Consider the following 7,362-nt stretch of genomic DNA (forward strand, 5'->3'; position numbering starts at 1 on the left):
TATTTGAGAGAGTGAGAGCGAGAGCGCACAAGTGGAGGAGAGGGGCAGAGAGCGAGCAGGGAGCCTGCCTGGGGTGACCCTGCCGTCAAGAACCTGAGCCACCTGGGCAGCCCTGGGGCCTGCTTTTGAAAGAGCGGGTCACGAAAGCCCGCGCGGGCCGCAGAGACCGCACACAGGCCGCTGCGCGTCGGGCGTGAGGCCGGTTACAAACCGCGGCGGCGACGCAGGTGCGCTGAAGCTGCTGACGCGGACTCCCGGGAAGGGATCCACCGAGCCGTCAGGCCTCCGCCGGGGCCGGTTCCTCCACGTGGGAGAAACCAAGGGTGGCCGCCGAGGTCAGGTACCCCAAGCCCCTCGGCCCCGAGGCCTCCCCGCCCGGGCCGCTCAGGCCGCTGCCGCGGGGCCGGCGCCCCTCAGCCCCCTCACCCCGCCGCGGGCCGGCGCCCCTCAGCCTCCTCACCCGCCGCGGCCGAGCGCCCCTCAGCCCCCTCGGCCCTCGCCCACACCCCCTCGCAGGCCCGGCTCCGCGGCCGGCCGGCGCCCCTCAGCCCCCTCACCCCGCCGCGGGCCGGCGCCCCTCAGCCTCCTCACCCGCCGCGGCCGAGTGCCCCTCAGCCCCCTCGGCCCTCGCCCACACCCCCTCGCAGGCCCGGCTCCGCGGCCGGCCGGCGCCCCTCAGCCCCCTCACCCCGCCGCGGGCCGGCGCCCCTCAGCCTCCTCACCCGCCGCGGCCGAGTGCCCCTCAGCCCCCTCGGCCCTCGCCCACACCCCCTCGCAGGCCCGGCTCCGCGGCCGGCCGGCGCCCCTCAGCCCCCTCACCCGCCCGCGGCCGAGCGCCCCTCAGCCCCCTCGGCCCTCGCCCACACCCCCTCGCAGGCCCGGCTCCGCGGCCGGCCGGCGCCCCTCAGCCCCCTCACCCCGCCGCGGGCCGGCGCCCCTCAGCCGCCTCACCCCGCCGCCCCTCAGCCCCCGCGGAGGCTCGGGCGCAGCGCCATGCCGCCACGTACCTGCTGCACGCCGCCGCCCGGCCCCGCCGCCTGGTCCGCGCTCCACGCCGCGCAGAGCCTGGCGCCGGCTTACTCCCCTTTTTCTTCCGTCCACGTCCCGCAAGATGACGTTACGTCAGCGGCGCCGGAGTCAACGCAGGCCGCGGGGCCTCCGCCGCTGACGTGGGGCGAAGGGCCGAGCCGGAGCCACGCTGCGGCAACAGCGTAGGCGCCGTGGAGAATCCGGGCTGCGCTCCACGTGGCGGCGCCCCCCGCCCGCCCGGGCCCGACGCCGGGAGGCGGGGCTCGCAGCTCGCGGCGCACGTCCTCGCCGCGCCAGGGGCCGGCCGCGCGGGCTTCCCGGGGAGGCGGGGCCTCCGCCTGGCTCCCGGAGCTGCTGGTGGACGCCGCGAGGGCGGTCGGTGTGGAGCGTCGTAGCCCAGGCGCGCCTCCGAAATAGGTGGGAGCAACTTGCACATACCTGTACTTAAAGAATCCACACTTTCGGCAAACTTCTGTTTAAACGCGAAGACTTTGTCACTGCAATAAAACGATTTGCCCCCCTGGCCGTCTGGAGGTTTCCCCAAGGGTCCTAGCCCAACTCTTGCTCCGCAAGGCGATTGGTGAAAGTATTGCATTTAAAAATAGTTGAATTAAAAAGAAAATAAAAAGTTGCATTAAATCCCTGACAATTGGGAACTGTTCCAAAGGTGAGTGCAGATCCACCTTTGAATTTAGAACTCAGAGTCCCCCTCTTTCTTACTTAGGTTTTCCTCAGAGCGCATGTTTTGTACAGGCGCAGGCAGGGCTGGGCAGGTAAGGCCGGGAGCTGCACAGCCCTTGACTGCAGAGGTCAGAGACCCTAAGGAAAAGGTCTTCCCCTTCTTGAGAACATTGCTGGGCCTGCTTATTCATTTCCTCATTCATTAACATTGCCCACTTTATGTGCCAGGCATTCCCTTGGTGTGGAGGAAGACATGGTCCCTCCCCTAAGATGAACTCACGTCTTCGTGTGAGTAAATGATTACAACACAGTGCGACTGACGCTAGAGAAGGGTACCCAGGGATTCAGGCAAAGCTTTAAAATGACAAGAGACATTTGAGTTGTGCTTTGAAGGACAAAAAGTAGGTCACTTACCTAGAAATGGGAAGCAGGATCATATGAGGAAGAAGGAATGCCGTAAGCAGAGGCATGAGATGTCTTAGAGAGAAGAGACTGCGTATGGGACGTGACAGGAGAGGTGTTTGGAGGTGGAGGAGGAGCATCTTGCAAGACGATTTCTGTGCCATGCTAAAGAGCTTGAATTTTACCATCCTCAAAGATACTTTTACTTATTTTTTGTCTTGCACATTAAAAAATTTTTTTTATTTAAATTCAATTTGCCGGGACGCCTGGGTGGCTCAGTGGCTGAGCATCTGCCTTTGGCTCAGGGCATGATCCCAGGGTCTAGGGATAGAGTCTGACATCAGGCTCCCTGCAGAAAGGCTGCTTCTCCCTCTGCCTATGTCTCTGCCTCTGTGTGTCTCTCACGAATAAATAAAATCTTAAAAAAAAAAAAAAAAACACCTCAATTTGCCAACATATAACACCAAGTGCTGATCTCATCGTGTGCCCTCCTTAATGCCAGTCACCCAGTTACCCCATCCTCCCCCTCCCCTTCTGCAACCCTTTGTTTGTTTCCCAGAGTTAGGAGTCTCTCCTGGTTTGTCTTCCTAATTTTTTTAAAGATTTTATTTATTTATTTATGAGACATACACGCACACACACACAGAGAAAGAGAGAGAGAGAGAGAGAGGCAGAGACACAGGCAGAGGGAGAAGCAGGTTCCATGCAGGGAGCCTGACTTGGGACTCGATCCTGGGTTTCTAGGTTCACACCCTGGGCTGAAGTTGGCGCTAAACCGCTGAGCCACTGGGGCTGCCCTGTCTTCCTAATTTTTTGCCACTCAGATTCCCCCCTTCCCTTATGGTCTCTTCCACTATTATAATCCGCATATGAGTGAAACCATATGATAATTGGCTTTCTCTGAATGACTTATTTCACTTAGCATAATTCCCTCCAGTTCCACCTAGGTATGTGTCTCTTCTGATGGCTGAGTAATATTCCATTGTATATATAGATGTATGTATATACATCTTTATTCATTCATCTGTCGAAGGATATTGTGGCTCCTTCCACAGTTTGGCTATTGCTGCTATGAACATTGGGATGCAGGAGTCCCACTGTTTCACTACATCTGTATATTTGGGTAAATACCCAGTAGTGCAAGTGCTGGGTCATAGGGTAGCTCTATTTTTAACTTCTTGAGGAACCTCCACACTGTTTTATAGAGTGGCTGTACTAGCTTGCATTCCCACCAACAGTGCAAGAGGGTTTCCCTTTCTCCACATCCTCGCCATGTGTTGTTTCTTGTCTTCTTAATTTTAGCCTTTCTCACTGGTGTAAAGGGGTATCTCATTGTCGTTTTGATTTGTATTTCCCTGACGGCAAGTGATGTGGAGCATTTTTTCACGTGCTTGTTGGCCATGTGTAGATCTGGAATCTTAAAGTACTGGAATGGCACAATGATGAGACTTGTGTGTCCAAAATCATTGAAGAGGGGTAGAAGCTGGGAAGCTGGTTAGCCTAGTGCAGAGGCTAAGTAAGAAATGATGACTGGAAAGGAAGCTCCAGCAGTGGGCATGGGTAGCATAAAGTGGGGAGAGCTGACAGTTCTTACTACTTTAAAGTGGGGGGTGGTGGTGAGAGAAGAGAAGGGATTCTTGCCAATCTGGTGATGCTGCAGTATAGTAAGTTAGGAAACAGATGGGTTCTTTGAGGTGAAAGATGAGAACAGTGAACATGGGTTGAGTTGTCAGCTCTTTGGGTTTGAAGTAGGCTGGAGGATACAAAAGTAATGAAACTGCTTTCCAGTAAGTTTTTTTTTTTTTTTTTCCCAGTAAGTTTCATCTGGTACTTCAGCTTTTAAGATTCTCCCCGTAAGCTTAGAACATTAAGCAACCATGGGGGTAGCCAAAGCCATTAGAAGAAGGCATTTTCCACTTGGGAAATCCTTCCCTAATTCTTCTCTTAAACCTCACATCACCTTAAGTAATTGCTTATCTGCCTTCCTTGCTAGAATATAAGCTCTTGAGCATAGAGAAATATCTTCCTGGCATATAATAGACAGTCAATATTTGATAAATGAATGAATTTAATTCATGTGGGTTTAGTTTTCTCAAATGAGAAATATTATTTCTCAAATAACACTGTTGTCTATGCCATAGGGCTTTTAGGAGAACAAATATAGACGTCCTTTAACACTGTACAAACATTTCCTATGTTCTCATTGTTACTTGATTTTTATTACTATTTTACTATTAATATTCTACTCCACCAGTGAGGAGAAAGGAGTGGGATATGTGATTATGGATTGGGAAAAACCAAATGTGGAAATATAAACTAGTTTGTGCCTCTGCAGTAACAGAGGAAATAACTCAGCCATGGTATCCTTCTTGTATATGATTTCTAAAATGATTTTTTTGGATTGGAGGGATCTAACTTTTGTCTCAGCAAATGGGAATAGAGCTGAGCATGACTAGAAAGCCACATAGGAAGTGGACTATTTAGAATTGGACTCTCAGAATGCATGATTGAAGACGACTTTTTTTTTAATAAATTTTTTATTGGTGTTCAATCTACCAACATACAGAATAACACCCAGTGCTCATCCCGTCAAGTGCCCCCCTCAGTGCCCGTCACCCATTCACCCCCACCCCCCGCCCTACTTCCCTTCCACCACCCCTAGTTCGTTTCCCAGAGTTAGGAGTCTTTATGTTCTGGAAGACGACTTCTTTACATGCTAAGGAGTATTAGTTTAAGTTATCTTACTGTCAGGTTCTTTAATTGCTGACAACAGAAACATTCAAATAAGGCAATTTACTAGGAGTAACATACAGTCTCCAAAAGCAAGAGGTAAAACTGAATCCCATGGGAGACGGGTACAAGGCCCTGGAAGTTAGGAACCCAAAGTACCCTTCCTCCCTGGGTGTCTTATTTACATTTCTCTCTGCATATTTTTTTTTTGGTCCCTTTTTAAGGTAGGCTCTCATCAGTGAGCACTTGGTAGAAAATGGCTTCCTCAGCCCTCAAATATCTTTAGTTAGTGCCGGCTCCTAAAGTTCTGGGAGAGAAAACCTTACTGGCCTAATGTGGTCCAGGACTCCATTTTTGGGCTGGTGGGAAGGAGAGGCAGGATCATGCAGGATCATGCAGGATCATGCAGGATCATGAGCCTGGAGGCTGGGCCCACCTTTGGCAGAACTCTGAGTGATGGGAATTCTCAGGGCAAAGGCAGTAGGTTAGGCTGGTAGACATATCACACAAGTTGGCAATGATAGAACAGACCCTTAGATGAAATCCATTTCAGCCACACTATGCAACATCACTTTGTAGTTTTGCAAACCAGGTTGCACATCGGAAGTACCAGGAAAGCCCTTTAAACAGATTCTTAGAGCCTCCTTTTTCTACCAGTGACTCAGAATATCTAGGGGTAGGGCCCAGAAACCAGTATTTTTATGAAGTACCCCAGAAAATATGATGTGACTGGCATTTCAGAACCCGATTCCAAAGACAAGCCCAGAATGCTAAATATATCAGTAGAAAAAGGAAGTTACTCATAAATATAGAACATTCTTTTTTAAAAGATTTATATATATTTATAAATTATATTTATAATTTAAATTTATATACTTTATAATTAAATTATAAAATTATATAAATCATATATAATATATATTATATAAAATTATAAATTATATATATAAAATTATATATATTTTAAAGATTTTATTTGTTCATGAGAGACACAGAGAGAGGCAGAGACACAGGCTCCATGCAGGCTGTGAGAGAGAAGCAGGCTCCATGCAGGGAGCCCAATGTGGGACTTGATCCCAGGATTCCAGGATCACCCCCTGGGCCGAAGGCAGGAGCTCAACTGCTGAGCCACCCAGGCGTCCCTAAAATATTTTATTTATTCATTTGAGAGAGAGAGAGCGCACGCACGCAAGAAGGGGGAGGGGTAGAGGGTGGGGGAGAATGATGATGTAGGGGTCAATTTCAGGACCCTGGGATCATGACCTGAGCTATAGGCAGACACTTAAGTAACTGAGCCACCCAGGCACCCCAATGTAGACGAGAGCATATATTGTCTTCAAAATAAGTTTTTGGAGAACATATATTTTCTTCAAAATATAGTTTTATTTTCTCTGATTATAAAAATCAGGAGCACTTACTATTTTTTAAAAATCTCAATTTTGACATGCTAGCTTTCCAAACTTTTTTTGTTTGCCTAAGTATACATGTATTGCTTTTGTTTTTTAAAAAATGAGATCACAGTATAGATGCTCTATTTTGTAGTCTGTTTTGTTCACTTAGAAAAAGATCATACTGTTGGATATTTTTCCTTCCTCAATAATGTCCACTAAGTGGAATTGTTAGATCAAAGTTTATGAACAGTCTTAAGGTTTTTGATACATATTATCAAATAGTTATCTGCCCTTCTCTCCAAGTTTCTACTGTTTATATTCCCAAAAAAGTTTTTGAGAGTACCAGTTTCTCCACACCTACAATGTCTGCCTGGTATTTCACTTTCATACTATCCAAATTGTACATAGCCCTTTACAATAAAACTTTTTTCCTTAAATTGAATGCATGGTTACAATACAGACCTTTTGTGCAGTAAGTCAAATAGCTGATAGCCTGTATAGATGAAGGGAACTAAGACTGCATTGTTCTATAGATGGTTTTAAAATGTCTTGAAAGGGGATCCCTGGGTGGCTCAGCGGTTTGGAGCCTGCCTTTGGCCCGGGGCACGATCCTGGAGTCCCGGGATTGGGTCCTGCATCGGGATTGGGTCCGGGTCCTGCATCGGGCTCCCTGCGTGGAGCCTGCTTCTCCCTCTGCCTGTGTCTCTGCCTCTCTCTCTGTCTATTGTGAATAAATAAATAAAATTTTAAAATAAATAAATAAATAAATAAAATAAAAATGTCTTGAAGGTCTGTTACTAGGACAGTGACTAGAGATAACCATAAAATCTTATCTAAAGTACATTAAGTAGTCTAGTAATTGGAAACTAGGTTTACAAGCTAATTAAATTAGCAGAAAGGAAGAGAACACTTGAGGTATTCTTCACTTGGAAAAGCAAAGATGCTGATTTCTGGTGTAAGATCTCCATGTACTACACTTTAAAAAGGCATGGTAGAGCACAGGTGATGCCATTGCATATCCCTCGGATGGCTAAAATAAGAAATGAGAATAACAAGTCTTGGCAAAATGTGGAGAAATTGGAATACTCATTCACTGCTGGTAGGATTTCCACTTTGGCAATTTTTCAAC

General features: G+C 48.5%; 1 protein-coding gene across 4 annotated transcripts in view; it reads right to left on the bottom strand.

Moving 5' to 3' along the window:
• Positions 1 to 1,218, bottom strand: part of ALDH18A1 (aldehyde dehydrogenase 18 family member A1) — a 46,815-nt gene extending 45,597 nt beyond the window's left edge. For 2 of the 4 annotated variants that reach the window (XM_038578336.1, XM_038578335.1), the window contains exon 1: positions 1,008 to 1,218. The gene's annotated coding sequence lies outside the window, so the exon portion shown is untranslated. The remainder of the gene's footprint in view (positions 1 to 1,007) is intronic. The other 2 variants (XM_038578338.1, XM_038578337.1) reach the window with 2 other exon arrangements.
• Between the last annotated feature and the right edge of the window lie 6,144 nt (positions 1,219 to 7,362).

Source organism: Canis lupus, chromosome 28 (genome assembly GCF_011100685.1).
Source record: "Canis lupus familiaris isolate Mischka breed German Shepherd chromosome 28, alternate assembly UU_Cfam_GSD_1.0, whole genome shotgun sequence".
NCBI classification, from domain to species: domain Eukaryota; kingdom Metazoa; phylum Chordata; class Mammalia; order Carnivora; family Canidae; genus Canis; species Canis lupus.